General features: G+C 39.0%; 1 pseudogene; it reads left to right on the top strand.

The window, feature by feature from the left end:
* Positions 1-18770, top strand: part of LOC139479551 (uncharacterized) — a 63525-nt pseudogene that overhangs the window by 26328 nt on the left and 18427 nt on the right.

The raw sequence follows: 18770 nt of genomic DNA on the forward strand, positions 1-18770 counted from the left end.
GGTACTGTGTACAGTATATCTAACTAATGCATTGAGGTAGCTAGGTTCAAATCCCTGCAGTACAAACATTGGATTGTCAGTTCAAACTGTTGCCTGCAGGATTCGCTGCATTACATACCAACATCAGTGTTGCAGATGCCGGAAACTGGCCGTTGTGAAGTGATTGAAGGACTGTTGAAAACGGAGTTAAAACAGACTTCCATCACCCCGTCTCTAGATAGCAATTTACTCCGTTTTTTCTGAGTTGGAGAAATATACTTCTCTTTTGGAATAAAATTGAAAAGTGTGATATTATTAATTCAACTGTTGCCGAAAATATTTCACGCTGCAGTTTTAATGATTTTTGCAGGTCACCGCAGTTCATGATCAGCTGTGCGCCTGTATAAGAGGACTAACACGGCAATGCAGGCTGCCGTTTCTGATATTATTTACGCGAGTTCAAATGATGAACCATTGGCGAAGGCGGGGAAAGCAGAGACTGGTACGAACAGTGCTGCGACAGTCTCCATTGCTCCCAACAGGGATGGTCAAGGAACGGCGGAAAAAAACGAACAGACCGGTACCGATGGCGCTGAAGTGGTCTCAAATCCAGCAATCGGGAATAAGGAAGCTGCAGAGACGCGCGGAAAACAAATCTCTGTGTAAACATGCTGTAAAATTGTGACAAATAAAAAGCTCTATGCCGTTTTTTATTCTTTTTGCATGATCAGTGGCATTTTGTTTGCCTTAAAGAAAACTTGTAGGTCTATATTGAAAACAGACCCAGTCGGGGTCTTTATGGTAAAACAGACCCGATGTCTGTATGTTAGCCCGTTTAACCCCACATTTCCCTGAGTAAAATTCAAAGCCGCACCTGGCTTTCAGAATGATGGACTAACCATGGGTCTTACAGTCAGGATAAGGTACCACTGAAAACAATGCAATGACGTCACTTGAGGTGTATAATGTTTCAAATTGTAATTGTACTTCCCCATAGAGGGTTATGCCCATTTAAATCGCCCATGATGATGCAGGGCTTAGGGAGCTGATCATATGGATTCTGAAGATCAGATTTTAGAAGTGCATATGAAGGTGGTTTATATACACCTGGAACTTAATTAAGCGCCACCGAACTAAATATGACACAGAATTATGAATACCGAAAATAAGCAAACAACGATTTTTTATTAGACAATATGGCCCTTTCCCCACACCATCACACTGACAATGCCACGATCAACGCGATTGCTGTTGCATGCACTGCACGTGAAGCACAATACCCTTGAATTTTCTAAAATCAAGTATGGGTTTTTACCTTTGCACACCTTGAAAAGTAAACATTTCTTGACAAAGACTGTCTGATCGTTGTAAAACACCATCATGCCACGTCGTAGCCTGTCAGAAGCATTAAGATGGCAGGTTATTGGAATGAATAATGCGGATTGTCTTTTAGGGAAATTGGACGGCAACTTGTACGTCGCCATTCCGTAATTGCAAGATTAGTGCAAAAATACCGTGCAGCAAATGAAGTTAAGGATAGACCACGGCCAGGTCAGCCTCGAAAGACATCCAGGCGGGAAGATGCAGCGTTATTACGGCTTGTTAGGCGACGTCCGTTTGACACCGCTACAGTTTTAAGATCACAGTGGCTAGGTGTCCGAGCAATTTAAACCAGAACCGTCCGAAATCGTTTGAAGGCAGCGGGGTATAGATCAAACAAACGTCCACTGTTAACACAGGAACACAGACGAGCTCGTTTGGCGTGGTCAACTCAACGTCAGAACTGGAACATTCGATCATGGAGGAGAGTTCATTTTTCCGATGAAAGCCGGTTCCTTTTGCACTTGGTGGACGGGCGTACACGTGTCTGGAGGCAGCCGAATACAGCCATGGCCGAGCACAACATCCTTGAAACCATTCCTTTTGGTGGTGGGTCCGTAATAGTGTGGGGTTGTGTATCTTTCTCATGTAAACTGGACTTGATCAGTGTGCATGGCACTCTTAACAGACCTCGATGTCAGCATGACATCTTGGAGACGGCAGTTATTCCCCAGTTTGATAACCATCCATTGGCCACAAGACCGATATTCATGGATGACAACGCCCGACTTCACAGATCACGTGCTGTCCGCGAATGTTTACGTCAGAATGCGATTGAGACATTTCCTTGGCCAGCACGGAGTCCTGATCTCAATCTCATAGAGCATCTTTGGGACATTTTAGGCCGTCAAGTTCGAGAAAGAGACCCACCTGTCAAAAATTTACGTGAACTCGATACTGCTTTGCATGAGGAGTGGGCTAGAATACTTCAACGTCAAGTTCAACGTTTGATTCAGGGAATGAGGAAGCGTTTGGCTGACGTCACTCGTGCACAAGGAGGATACACCAAATATTGACATAAACTGTGTTTTGGGCTTCTTTAGACATTGTTCCAGGATTGCACTGATTCAAATTTGATGCAACCATTTCAGTAACCACTGTGTGACAAAAGTAATTTTCACTTTGTTTTTTGTGCAAATTACGTATTTTTCTAAAATGTCACAATTTGAAAATAACATCCATCAGTATGCTTCAAACTCATGTTTTCACTGTGATTAGTGTCCCTTTTTAAGCAGTGAACAACACTAGACACACGTATGTAAAAGGAATTTTTCGGTAGGTTGCAACAAGGTTGACACATTGATATAAATATGGGTGGCGCTTAATTAAGTTCCAGGTGTATATAAAGAGCACAAAGTAAATGCAACGTTCAAGGTAAGGCGGATAGCAACGGCTTGAAGGTTAGTATTCAGATGAACAGCGCTATGTATGACGTCCTGTCTGACTAATTAAAATAGAGCCTCCAGCCTCTTTGTCACCCGGAGGAGAAAATGAATGATGACAATTATACCACCTCAGGTCAAATGTATCTGTATGTTTAAGATATGTCTCTTGGAGATATGATGCAGACGGTTTTATAATCTTGAACTAATAAGTGTATCTCTTTAGTCGTCTGCAATTCCATTGGATCAAATTCATCTGGCGAGTTATGGTGGTTCAATTGGAGACCTACCGCGTGAACATGAAGAAGAAACACTCCTTCCTCTGTCCTGTGATGGAGTAACCTCCATGTCTAAAGGACCAAACGAGTTATGTACAGTAAGGTCCGAAGGAGAAGGTGTCCTAGTTTTAATTTGTCTAGTGAGTTTTTTCCTTTGTTTCTTTGACATGTGAGCAACTTCTGTTGTGACAGTAATTCGCTCAGCCTGAACCACAGTAGCTGGTTCAAAGATTCATAGTTTGGGTTTCTGAATATGCTGATGAGGGCTTAATAATTGAAATGATTTTAACAGGCTGATCTGAATTTACCCATGTTAAGTCAGTCTGACACGTGATAGATGTAGTTGAGACAGATCGACTGACCACAGCAGAGTAAGTTACAGTGGAGGGAGCTTTTGTCTGGTTGAGATAGTTTCTTTGCATCTGAAAATGAGATGTTATATTGGTACTTTATTTTAACAATTTCTGATTGGCGTTCAGATCGTGGATCGTGTGGTCAGGCTCGATGACTTGGTTGATCGTGTGTCATCGTGTCCAAACGGTGTTTATGGTTGCACATAAGAACAATTACTGGATTATCTGATCAGAATCGATTACTTACAGACTGTCGTCATATGCCTGGAATATTGATGAGTTGGGCGTTCAGCAACAAAGAATCATTAACATATATAGCTAACTGATTTAACAGGTTCCCGTCGTCACATGCTCAATTCTACTGCGCACAAAATTGTAATCTTGTATACCAGGATTTGAAACCTATGCACTACATCTCGTCTTTTTCTAAACAAAAAACGTATTTCACACCCAGTTTACAATATAGACAAAACTTACATATCAAATGCAGAAAGGACATGTTGCTATTTTAAGTTTCGAGCATGTTTAAGTAAAGCCAGACTGGTCAATATCATCAAATGCACATGTGAGATACAAATGACTGAAATAGCCTGTACCTGGTTTCGGAACTAAAATTTCAACAATTTGTGATGATTCCAAACAATTTCGGGTTGTAACCGAAATAAATTAGTGGAGCTATCTTACGAAAAGATGTGTCACATTCAATAGGTTGTTCAGTTGGTGAGAACTTTGATTGTCAGATGCCACACACATACCATCAATTAATAATACATAATGTAAGAAAATCTTGTGTTGAATATATATTTTGTATATTAACCTGCATGAACAGTTATCGTTTAATTATGTGAATAATGTATACGGCTTAGTTATTGCCAATGAGACTTTTTAACAGAAGCTGTGACGCCTCCAGCGAATGCCTCTGCGGAAACAGAGACTGGTGTGTCGGTAAGCTACGGAAGCCTTTAAGGGCCATTTGTATTTGTATTTTTTTCGATACTATCTTGAAATTTAAAGACACAAAGTTGTAATTTCAAATTAGTATTTTGAAATTTCAAGAATAATATAAAAAAACAAACTCAAATGGCTCTCAAATGCTTCCATAGTAAGCAGTCTATTCGTGGCTAATGTCGATGCTTAAACTTAAACCTTATCCCCCGCTCTCATCTATCTGCCGGTTCTCCTGAAGCGCGAAACACACGATGATATACATTGCATCACTAAAACTCTTTCAAGAAAGATATTTACCATGAAACTTTTTAGATGTAGTTACGAAGTCCTCTGTCATATAGGAATATATAATATTTATGTGTGCTGATAAAACTACTAATATTCTGTTGTTAAAATGTACTCAAACATCATACCACGTCATATGTTTGATGCGTTTGTTACGTACCTAACAGATCAGTCTTCCCCAAATTGTGACACAGGCCACTGGGACAGAGACGGGCGATTCAGGAGGTGAGTAAACATTTAACGTCACATCAGCATTTTTCCAGCCATGTAGCGACGAGAACAAGTTGATATATATCAGGAGGTGACATTATTTGGTCGACCCTCAATGTGTAATTAGAAAACATACACGACTTGTCATACATTCGAACGTCTTTTCTTTTGATAACAAGGGCATTGCTCTTTTCAGAAACATATAGTCATGTTGTATTTATCTATTATATTGTGTTTCATTATTAAGGCGCTGCATTAGACATATATTTCAAAATTATATAACCCCATAAATCATGATAATATTATAACATTCTGTTAATCATATTGCATGTTTTAGCTTGGAAGACAGCGGGTGGAATAGTTGCAGCTATAGTTATAGTTATAGTTATAGTTGCAGTATTGATATGGTATGTTGTTTTTCGCATTTGATGACTAAAAGACTCTGGAGCTGTGTTTCTTCAAAGTTTCATCTAAGTTGTTTCTCTAATGTTTGTATTTATTGTATGATTTTCACGTTTTCTTTTTCCTGTCATATTATAAGTTATGTTTAATGTGTAAAACATTTCGTTTTCAGGAAACGTAAGCATTTGCCGTGCATCTCATCTGGTATGTATTAATTCTCAATAACTTTTGTAACATTTTTTCATAGAAAGCTGGCAGTGACATTTGTAACGTAATCTCTTGAGCGTTTCACATGAATTTATATATGTTAAGTATTTTCCGGGAAACACAAGACAAATTGACATAAAAGATCTGTGGACACAGGTGGCCCAGTTGTCTAAGGCGCCACGATTCGATGTGCAGAGTTGCGTCCCTTGGGCAGGCCAGAAACCTATGATTGTGGGTTCGAATCCCGGTTCGCCCCGATTGTGTTTCTAGGTTTGTCAGGACCATACCCGTGCTCGTGGGTTTGACCGAAGTGGTAAACCCCTGAGACCTGCATCCCTTCGGGCTTTCCTCCAACATTATGCAAACACACCGTGATATATCTGGAATACTATTAAAAGCGGCGTTAAACCCAACTCACTCACTCACTCACTCATAAACGATCTTATTTGAAAGTATTCATTGATTGAGGGGGTATACATGTAGCATTTCACCAAAACGCTCTGTGAATCGTTAAGTTGCAGCCCTAAGTCTATGTTCGTGGGTACAAATTTTGGATTCACTCTGATTATATGTTTAAGTTTGTCAGCACCACACCCATATGCATTCGGTTCCACAATATTGGTAAACGTCTAAACGGCTGAAACCGACAGTAAACCAAACTCACTCATTCTCATGTAGATGACATCTTCTTATAAATGTTGCTGTGGATAAATCGAACAAGGCTTACTTTCTGACGGTGTTATAATGACAGATATCGTTCAGATGACTTCTATTTACAAAACCTGACTGACATGTCAGTCAGAGAGACGGTCCCAGTCATCATCGACAGAAGGAGACGGATTACACTGCTAGTCATGCGGTCGGCTGCGGCCGCCGCCTCACCAACGACTAGGTCGACGATGAAGAATACCTGTCCGCCTTCCTGCCTGTATGTAAATGGCAGAACGGATCTCCACACCGGGAACATTGGCCGCTCATTCCCACGGATGATCACTATTATCCGTGGAGATTCCGGGTTAGAATAGGTTCCCAACTGCCGGACCAGTGAAGATCCGGGGTAGAATAGGTCTTCAGCAACCCATGCTTGCCGTAAAAGGTGACTATGCTTGTCGTAAAAGGCGAATAACGGGATCGGGTGGTCAGGCTCGTTGACTTGGTTGATGCATGTCATCGATCCCAATTGCATGGATCGATGCTCATGACATCAATCACTGGATTGTCTGGTCCAGACTCGATTATTTACAGACCGCCGTCATATAGCTGGAATATTGCTGAGTGCGGCGTTAAACAACAAACCAACCAACCAACCTAAACTGCCGATCGTGGATCGTGTGGTCAGGCTCGACCACTTGGTTGATCGTGTGTCATCGTGTCCAAACGGTGTTGATGGTTGCACATAATAACAATTACTGGATTATCTGATCAGAATCGATTATTTACAGACTGGATTTGAAACCTATGCACAACATCAAAACGTATTTCACACCCATTTTACAATATAGACAAAACTTAGATATCAAAGTTTCGAGCACGTTTAAGTAAAGCCAGACTGGTCAATATCATTAAATTCACATGTGAGATACAAACGACTGAAATAGCCTGACCTGATTTCGGAACTAAAATGTCAACAATTTGTGATGATTCCAAACAATTTCGGGTTGTAACCGAATACATTAGTGGAGCTATCATACGAAAAGATGTGTCAAATTCAATAGTTGTTCAGTTGGTGAGGACTTTGATTGTCAGATGACACACACATACCATCAGTTAAGAATACATATGTAAGAAAAAATTGTGTTGAATATATATTTTGTATATTAACCTGCATGAACAGTTAGCTTTTAATTATGTGAATAATGTAATTGCCAATGAGACTTTTTAACAGAAGCTGCCTCACCGGGAAGAGGGACAGGTGTGTCGGTAAGCTACGGAAGTCTTTTAGGGCCATTTGTATTTGTATTTTTTTCGATACTGTCTTGAAATTTCAACTTAGTATCTTGAAATTTCAAGAAACTATCTTGAAATTTCAAGATACTAAGTTGAAATTTCAAGATACGCAGTTGAAATTTCAAGATACGCAGTTGAAATTTCAAGATGCTATGTTAAAATGTACTCAAACATCATACCACGTCAAATGTTTAATACGTTTGTCACGTACTTAACAGATCATTCTTCCCCAAATTGTGACACAGGCGGGCGATTCAGGAGGTGAGTGAGTGAGTGAGTGAGTGAGTGAGTGAGTGAGTGAATGAGTAAGTCCGACGGCACGATATACATTTGACGCAGTACAATGGCTTAAAACCTTTCAAGAAAGATATTTACCATGGGACTTTGCACATATATTTATATTGGCTTTCAACATTGAAGAAGGCCTAATATCTATTTTTACCGAAAATTCTATTAATATTGTGTTGAAGGTTTCTCGATAACATGTATTTGTCAGGCTCCTCTTGTCGAACTAGAAGAACAGCCCCAGATGTCGCAAACGGAGGATTCTGGAGGTAAGAGTGTTTAGCAATATGTCCAACAAACTAGAAATTGGAAGATATTGTGTGTTTTTGATTTCTTGTTTAACGCCAGTATCAGCAATATTTCAGCTGTATTATGACGTCCAGAACATAATTGAGACTGGAACAGACAAACCAGTTATTAATATCATGAGCAACTTGCCTCGCAGTTGGAGCTTGATGACACGTAATCAACGAAGTCACCGAGACTGAGTGACATCTCTTATGCTCGGCATCAGTTGCTGGGGACCTATTCTAACCCGGAATATGGAAGGGGCGCAATTAGAAGATATGCATGACTTATCATTCATGTTGGACCCCAAAAGTTAATAAAGACGACAAAACTGTTTCCATTATCCTAACTTTCCTCTGCTGAAAGCAGAGTCCATTAAACGATTTCGAGCAGAACATGAACATATTGCTCACTACGAAATAGTGATGAAACTAGGTGTCCGTAAAAGGTGAGCATATCCTGATCCACCTGTGGCACATGTCACGAACGCTCGCAAATGCAGGCCAAGTGTTCACCTGAAAATACATGAGAACATATTGGAGGTCATAAAGGCAATTGCATCAGACATTCATGCGTCACATTTGGAAATGTCTTCCACATTACTACCATAAAACGTTTTGAATTGGTGAACAGTGTACATGATACGTGTTTCGGCATATCATCGATGCCGATTGTTCTCTGGCATTGATGTTTCAATAATGTAATCGGTAGTCGGGTTCACCACATTTGTTCTTTGCTTGCTCTATTTTTAATTATGGCCTTCATATGACCAATGCACTTTGAACATGCCCGAAAATCTCTTAAAATGCATTTGGAGACCTATGGTTTTCTTCAAATTCTGAAACTACTGAACTACACTCCTTTGATAAATGCCAACACAACCGGTTTGGAGAATCTACTGTCAGTGTACATGCAACGTTTATATTACCATTAACGACGACCATGGAGTTCTGTTCTGAAACCGATTTTACATGCATGTGTCTTCCAATGAGGAGACCGAAGTGAAACCAGTAAGTTTTTGTTTCTAGTTCCTTTAGAAGACCATGTTTGAAAATTCAAATTTCGTCAAATGGTTTAATCTTTTCTTTCAAAAGGTTACAAGGTATAGAAAGCTTAAGTTCTATTGTGATCTTGACGTTCATTGACAACGTGCGCTATTGATAAGACAAGATAGGATCACCTTTTCCGAGAACATCCACCATCACTGAAACATTTGTGGCGGTGTTTTGATTGTTTTATTTCACTTAGTACGGGTAACTACGAATACCTCTAATTACATAACAGATGTAATTGCCTACAATAAAAATATAGTTTGATATATAAGGAGACATTAGATGTGTGATTCTTTTAAGTAACACATGGAATTATGCAGCAAAGTTAGAAGAGCATAATTTGATAGAAATCGTCAGGATTTGACAAACTATTCTTGTCATTAATTTAGATGCAAATTAATACAATATTACAAAAGTAAAACGAATATTATTTAAATTATGAGTCAAATCGGTAAAATGAATTTAGTCTTACAGGCTCTGGGTTATCCTCAAATATATTTCCCCTCCATGGCGGTTGAAGTAGCGTACAAATAATTGTCACTCAACGACTGTAGCTGCTGGAATATCGACCTACCTGAAGCTTAAATTAAACATCTTGGCAAGTTTTGATTTTGCCGGCATCAGTTGCTGGTATGGGGACCTATTCTAACCCGGAATATGGAAGAGGCGCAATAAGAAGATATGCATGACTTATCATTCATGTTGGACCCAAAAAGTAAATAAAGGCGACAAAACCGTTTCCATTAACATAAGTTTCCTCTGCTGAAAGCAGAATCCATTGTACGATTTCGAGCAGAACATGAGCATATTGATCACTACGAAATAGTGATGAAACTAGGTGTCCGTAAAAGGTGAGCGTATCCTGATCCACTTGTGGCACATGTCACGAACGCTCGCAAATGCAGGCCAAGTGTTCACCTAAAAATGCATGAGAAATTATGGTAGGTCATAAAGGCAATTGCATCAGACATTCATGCGTCACATTTGGAAATGTCTTTCACATTACTACCTTAAAACGTTTTGAATTGGTGAACAGTGTACATGATACGTGCCACAAGAAAAATAGGTATACCTTTGACTGTATTAATTCTGCGAATTCAACTCTCAATCATTTTGTATTTGTAGACCCTGCCACATCATCAAGCCATCGCGATGTCAGAGCTGAGGACATTTCAGGTATTGTATAGTTTACATTTGTTTTAAGAAATACGTAAGTTTGTCAAGACGATACAGTAGTTTTTCAAGCTGGTGATAGTACCTTTATTCAACCATCATTGAACGATCTCATCAATATACCTAAAGCTTGAGGTACACTTCATGGCCAAGTTCCCGTGTTTTGATTTTTAGGCTCTTGGGCACTTAGAGTATTACATATTATTTAAATTTCATGGAAAGACGCATCTTGCTTACAGCTAAGCTTTGCAATTATGGTTCCTCCATTTAAGGCCTAGTACAATCTTTCCAGAAATATGTAGTACGCATTGAGAGGAATAATGACTAAATATGACATGTCGCTTATCAACATGACAGACGATGTTGTCACACTTCCTACTCACTGGCACTTACTTTAGTGGATCGCGTAACCGATCAGGCCTGATGACTTGGTTGATAGCGTGGCGTTGCACCCCGGCGACGTAGATCATCGCTGATGAGATCTCGTTCTGGATGATTGTCTGTTCCAGGTTTGATTGTTTACACGCCGCCGCCGTATGACAGGGGCATTACTGGGTGCGGCGTGAGGCAACAAACAAACACTTACCCTTTTTACTAAAGTTGTGCGATTCGCGTCCTACATGTACAGCGTGACATCCTTACCTTTTCGTGAACACTTGATGTCATCAATGATTTTCTATGATTCATTCATATAATTTTCATCACCATTTTGCCTTTCATACCCTGTGGTACCTGTTTCGGCATATCATCGATGCCGATTGTTCTCTGGCATTGATGTTTCAATAATGTAATCGGTAGTCGGGTTCACCACATTTGTTCTTTGCTTGCTCTATTTTTAATTATGGCCTTCATATGACCAATGCACTTTGAACATGCCCGAAAATCTCTTAAAATGCATTTGGAGACCTATGGTTTTCTTCAAATTCTGAAACTACTGAACTACACTCCTTGATAAATGCCAACACAACCGGTTTGGAGAATCTACTGTCAGTGTACATGCAACGTTTATATTACCATTAACGACGACCATGGAGTTCTGTTCTGAAACCGATTTTACATGCATGTGTCTTCCAATGAGGAGACCAAAGTGAAACCAGTAAGTTTTTGTTTCTAGTTCCTTTAGAAGACCATGTTTGAAAATTCAAATTTCGTCAAATGGTTTAATCTTTTCTTTCAAAAGGTTACAAGGTATAGAAAGCTTAAGTTCTATTGTGATCTTGACGTTCATTGACAACGTGCGCTATTGATAAGACAAGATAGGATCACCTTTTCCGAGAACATCCACCATCACTGAAACATTTGTGGCGGTGTTTTGATTGTTTTATTTCACTTAGTACGGGTAACTACGAATACCCCTAATTACATAACAGATGTAATTGCCTACAATAAAAATATAGTTTGATATATAAGGAGACATTAGATGTGTGATTCTTTTAAGTAACACATGGAATTATGCAGCAAAGTTAGAAGAGCATAATTTGATAGAAATCGTCAGGATTTGACAAACTATTCTTGTCATTAACTTAGATGCAAATTAATACAATATTACAAAAGTAAAACGAATCTTATTTAAATTATGAGTCAAATCGGTAAAATGAATTTAGCCTTACAGGCTCTGGGTTATCCTCAAATATATTTCCCCTCCATGGCGGTTGAAGTAGCGTACAAATAATTGTCACTCAACGACTGTAGCTGCTGGAATATCGACCTACCTGAAGCTTAAATTAAACATCTTGGCAAGTTTTGATTTTGCCGGCATCAGTTGCTGGTATGGGGACCTATTCTAACCCGGAATATGGAAGGGGCGCAATAAGAAGATATGCATGACTTATCATTCATGTTGGACCCAAAAAGTAAATAAAGGCGACAAAACCGTTTCCATTAACATAAGTTTCCTCTGCTGAAAGCAGAATCCATTGTACGATTTCGAGCAGAACATGAGCATATTGATCACTACGAAATAGTGATGAAACTAGGTGTCCGTAAAAGGTGAGCGTATCCTGATCCACTTGTGGCACATGTCACGAACGCTCGCAAATGCAGGCCAAGTGTTCACCTAAAAATGCATGAGAAATTATGGTAGGTCATAAAGGCAATTGCATCAGACATTCATGCGTCACATTTGGAAATGTCTTTCACATTACTACCATAAAACGTTTTGAATTGGTGAACAGTGTACATGATACGTGCCACAAGAAAAATAGGTATACCTTTGACTGTATTAATTCTGCGAATTCAACTCTCAATCATTTTGTATTTGTAGACCCTGCCACATCATCAAGCCATCGCGATGTCAGAGCTGAGGACATTTCAGGTATTGTATAGTTTACATTTGTTTTAAGAAATACGTAAGTTTGTCAAGACGATACAGTAGTTTTTCAAGCTGGTGATAGTACCTTTATTCAACCATCATTGAACGATCTCATCAATATACCTAAAGCTTGAGGTACACTTCATGGCCAAGTTCCCGTGTTTTGATTTTTAGGCTCTTGGGCACTTAGAGTATTACATATTATTTAAATTTCATGGAAAGACGCATCTTGCTTACAGCTAAGCTTTGCAATTATGGTTCCTCCATTTAAGGCCTAGTACAATCTTTCCAGAAATATGTAGTACGCATTGAGAGGAATAATGACTAAATATGACATGTCGCTTATCAACATGACAGACGATGTTGTCACACTTCCTACTCACTGGCACTTACTTTAGTGGATCGCGTAACCGATCAGGCCTGATGACTTGGTTGATAGCGTGGCGTTGCACCCCGGCGACGTAGATCATCGCTGATGAGATCTCGTTCTGGATGATTGTCTGTTCCAGGTTTGATTGTTTACACGCCGCCGCCGTATGACAGGGGCATTACTGGGTGCGGCGTGAGGCAACAAACAAACACTTACCCTTTTTACTAAAGTTGTGCGATTCGCGTCCTACATGTACAGCGTGACATCCTTACCTTTTCGTGAACACTTGATGTCATCAATGATTTTCTATGATTCATTCATATAATTTTCATCACCATTTTGCCTTTCATACCCTGTGGTACCTGTTTCGGCATATCATCGATGCCGATTGTTCTCTGGCATTGATGTTTCAATAATGTAATCAGTAGTCGGGTTCACCACATTTGTTCTTTGCTTGCTCTATTTTTAATTATGGCCTTCATATGACCAATGCACTCTGAACATGCCCGAAAATCTCTTAAAATGCATTTGGAGACCTATGGTTTTCTTCAAATTCTGAAACTACTGAACTACACTCCTTGATAAATGCCAACACAACCGGTTTGGAGAATCTACTGTCAGTGTACATGCAACGTTTATATTACCATTAACGACGACCATGGAGTTCTGTTCTGAAACCGATTTTACATGCATGTGTCTTCCAATGAGGAGACCAAAGTGAAACCAGTAAGTTTTTGTTTCTAGTTCCTTTAGAAGACCATGTTTGAAAATTCAAATTTCGTCAAATGGTTTAATCTTTTCTTTCAAAAGGTTACAAGGTATAGAAAGCTTAAGTTCTATTGTGATCTTGACGTTCATTGACAACGTGCGCTATTGATAAGACAAGATAGGATCACCTTTTCCGAGAACATCCACCATCACTGAAACATTTGTGGCGGTGTTTTGATTGTTTTATTTCACTTAGTACGGGTAACTACGAATACCCCTAATTACATAACAGATGTAATTGCCTACAATAAAAATATAGTTTGATATATAAGGAGATATTAGATGTGTGATTCTTTTAAGTAACACATGGAATTATGCAGCAAAGTTAGAAGAGCATAATTTGATAGAAATCGTCAGGATTTGACAAACTATTCTTGTCATTAATTTAGATGCAAATTAATACAATATTACAAAAGTAAAACGAATCTTATTTAAATTATGAGTCAAATCGGTAAAATGAATTTAGTCTTACAGGCTCTGGGTTATCCTCAAATATATTTCCCCTCCATGGCGGTTGAAGTAGCGTACAAATAATTGTCACTCAACGACTGTAGCTGCTGGAATATCGACCTACCTGAAGCTTAAATTAAACATCTTGGCAAGTTTTGATTTTGCCGGCATCAGTTGCTGGTATGGGGACCTATTCTAACCCGGAATATGGAAGGGGCGCAATAAGAAGATATGCATGACTTATCATTCATGTTGGACCCAAAAAGTAAATAAAGGCGACAAAACCGTTTCCATTAACATAAGTTTCCTCTGCTGAAAGCAGAATCCATTGTACGATTTCGAGCAGAACATGAGCATATTGATCACTACGAAATAGTGATGAAACTAGGTGTCCGTAAAAGGTGAGCGTATCCTGATCCACTTGTGGCACATGTCACGAACGCTCGCAAATGCAGGCCAAGTGTTCACCTAAAAATGCATGAGAAATTATGGTAGGTCATAAAGGCAATTGCATCAGACATTCATGCGTCACATTTGGAAATGTCTTTCACATTACTACCATAAAACGTTTTGAATTGGTGAACAGTGTACATGATACGTGCCACAAGAAAAATAGGTATACCTTTGACTGTATTAATTCTGCGAATTCAACTCTCAATCATTTTGTATTTGTAGACCCTGCCACATCATCAAGCCATCGCGATGTCAGAGCTGAGGACATTTCAGGTATTGTATAGTTTACATTTGTTTTAAGAAATACGTAAGTTTGTCAAGACGATACAGTAGTTTTTCAAGCTGGTGATAGTACCTTTATTCAACCATCATTGAACGATCTCATCAATATACCTAAAGCTTGAGGTACACTTCATGGCCAAGTTCCCGTGTTTTGATTTTTAGGCTCTTGGGCACTTAGAGTATTACATATTATTTGAATTTCATGGAAATACGCATCTTGCTTACAGCTAAGCTTTGCAATTATGGTTCCTCCATTTAAGGCCTAGTAAAATCTTTCCAGAAATATGTAGTACGCATTGAGAGGAATAATGACTAAATATGACATGTCGCTTATCAACATGACAGACGATGTTGTCACACTTCCTACTCACTGGCACTTACTTTAGTGGATCGGGTAACCGATCAGGCCTGATGACTTGGTTGATAGCGTGGCGTTGCACCCCGGCGACGTAGATCATCGCTGATGAGATCTCGTTCTGGATGATTGTCTGTTCCAGGTTTGATTGTTTACACGCCGCCGCCGTATGACAGGGGCATTACTGGGTGCGGCGTGAGGCAACAAACAAACACTTACCCTTTTTACTAAAGTTGTGCGATTCGCGTCCTACATGTACAGCGTGACATCCTTACCTTTTCGTGAACACTTGATGTCATCAATGATTTTCTATGATTCATTCATATAATTTTCATCACCATTTTGCCTTTCATACCCTGTGGTACCTGTTTCGGCATATCATCGATGCCGATTGTTCTCTGGCATTGATGTTTCAATAATGTAATCAGTAGTCGGGTTCACCACATTTGTTCTTTGCTTGCTCTATTTTTAATTATGGCCTTCATATGACCAATGCACTTTGAACATGCCCGAAAATCTCTTAAAATGCATTTGGAGACCTATGGTTTTCTTCAAATTCTGAAACTACTGAACTACACTCCTTTGATAAATGCCAACACAACGGGTTTGGAGAATCCACTGACAGTGTACATGCAACGTTTATATTACCATTAACGACGACCATGGAGTTCTGTTCTGAAACCGATTTTACATGCACGTGTCTTCCAATGAGGAGACCAAAGTGAAACCAGTAAGTTTTTGTTTCTAGTTCCTTTAGAAGACCATGTTTGAAAATTCAAATTTCGTCAAATGGTTTAATCTTTTCTTTCAAAAGGTTACAAGGTATAGAAAGCTTAAGTTCTATTGTGATCTTGACGTTCATTGACAACGTGCGCTATTGATAAGACAAGATAGGATCACCTTTTCCGAGAACATCCACATCACTGAAACATTTGTGGCGGTGTTTTGATTGTTTTATTTCACTTAGTACGGGTAACTACGAATACCTCTAATTACATAACAGATGTAATTGCCTACAATAAAAATATAGTTTGATATATAAGGAGACATTAGATGTGTGATTCTTTTAAGTAACACATGGAATTATGCAGCAAAGTTAGAAGAGCATAATTTGATAGAAATCGTCAGGATTTGACAAACAATTCTTGTCATTAATTTAGATGCAAATTAATACAATATTACAAAAGTAAAACGAATCTTATTTAAATTATGGGTCAAATCGGTAAAATGAATTTAGTCTTACAGGCTCTGGGTTATCCTCAAATATATTTCCCCTCCATGGCGGTTGAAGTAGCGTACAAATAATTGTCACTCAACGACTGTAGCTGCTGGAATATCGACCTACCTGAAGCTTAAATTAAACATCTTGGCAAGTTTTGATTTTGCCGGCATCAGTTGCTGGTATGGGGACCTATTCTAACCCGGAATATGGAAGGGGCGCAATAAGAAGATATGCATGACTTATCATTCATGTTGGACCCAAAAAGTAAATAAAGGCGACAAAACCGTTTCCATTAACATAAGTTTCCTCTGCTGAAAGCAGAATCCATTGTACGATTTCGAGCAGAACATGAGCATATTGATCACTACGAAATAGTGATGAAACTAGGTGTCCGTAAAAGGTGAGCGTATCCTGATCCACTTGTGGCACATGTCACGAACGCTCGCAAATGCAGGCCAAGTGTTCACCTAAAAATGCATGAGAAATTATGGTAGGTCATAAAGGCAATTGCATCAGACATTCATGCGTCACATTTGGAAATGTCTTTCACATTACTACCATAAAACGTTTTGAATTGGTGAACAGTGTACATGATACGTGCCACAAGAAAAATAGGTATACCTTTGACTGTATTAATTCTGCGAATTCAACTCTCAATCATTTTGTATTTGTAGACCCTGCCACATCATCAAGCCATCGCGATGTCAGAGCTGAGGACATTTCAGGTATTGTATAGTTTACATTTGTTTTAAGAAATACGTAAGTTTGTCAAGACGATACAGTAGTTTTTCAAGCTGGTGATAGTACCTTTATTCAACCATCATTGAACGATCTCATCAATATACCTAAAGCTTGAGGTACACTTCATGGCCAAGTTCCCGTGTTTTGATTTTTAGGCTCTTGGGCACTTAGAGTATTACATATTATTTAAATTTCATGGAAAGACGCATCTTGCTTACAGCTAAGCTTTGCAATTATGGTTCCTCCATTTAAGGCCTAGTAAAATCTTTCCAGAAATATGTAGTACGCATTGAGAGGAATAATGACTAAATATGACATGTCGCTTATCAACATGACAGACGATGTTGTCACACTTCCTACTCACTGGCACTTACTTTAGTGGATCGCGTAACCGATCAGGCCTGATGACTTGGTTGATAGCGTGGCGTTGCACCCCGGCGACGTAGATCATCGCTCATGATATCTCGTTCTGGATGATTGTCTGTTCCAGGTTTGATTGTTTACACGCCGCCGCCGTATGACAGGGGCATTACTGGGTGCGGCGTGAGGCAACAAACAAACACTTACCCTTTTTACTAAAGTTGTGCGATTCGCGTCCTACATGTACAGCGTGACATGCTTACCTTTTCGTGAACACTTGATGTCATCAATGATTTTCTATGATTCATTCATATAATTTTCATCACCATTTTGCCTTTCATACCCTGTGGTACCTGTTTCGGCATATCATCGATGCCGATTGTTCTCTGGCATTGATGTTTCAATAATGTAATCAGTAGTGGGGTTCACCACATTTGTCCTTTGCTTGCTCTATTTTTAATTATGGCCTTCATATGACCAATGCACTTTGAACATGCCCGAAAATCTCTAAAAAATGCATTTGGAGACCTATGGTTTTCTTCAAATTCTGAAACTACTGAACTACACTCCTTTGATAAATGCCAACACAACGGGTTTGGAGAATCCACTGACAGTGTACATGCAACGTTTATATTACCATTAACGACGACCATGGAGTTCTGTTCTGAAACCGATTTTACATGCACGTGTCTTCCAATGAGGAGACCAAAGTGAAACCAGTAAGTTTTTGTTTCTAGTTCCTTTAGAAGACCATGTTTGAAAATTCAAATTTCGTCAAATGGTTTAATCTTTTCTTTCAAAAGGTTACAAGGTATAGAAAGCTTAAGTTCTATTGTGATCTTGACGTTCATTGACAACGTGCGCTATTGATAAGACAAGATAGGATCACCTTTTCCGAGAACATCCACATCACTGAAACATTTGTGGCGGTGTTTTGATTGTTTTATTTCACTTAGTACGGGTAACTACGAATACCTCTAATTACATAACAGATGTAATTGCCTACAATAAAAATATAGTTTGATATATAAGGAGACATTAGATGTGTGATTCTTTTAAGTAACACATGGAATTATGCAGCAAAGTTAGAAGAGCATAATTTGATAGAAATCGTCAGGATTTGACAAACAATTCTTGTCATTAATTTAGATGCAAATTAATACAATATTACAAAAGTAAAACGAATCTTATTTAAATTATGGGTCAAATCGGTAAAATGAATTTAGTCTTACAGGCTCTGGGTTATCCTCAAATATATTTCCCCTCCATGGCGGTTGAAGTAGCGTACA

The sequence above is a fragment of the Haliotis cracherodii genome, unplaced genomic scaffold (assembly GCF_022045235.1).
Source record: "Haliotis cracherodii isolate W230 unplaced genomic scaffold, xgHalCrac1.p SCAF_4, whole genome shotgun sequence".
NCBI classification, from domain to species: domain Eukaryota; kingdom Metazoa; phylum Mollusca; class Gastropoda; order Lepetellida; family Haliotidae; genus Haliotis; species Haliotis cracherodii.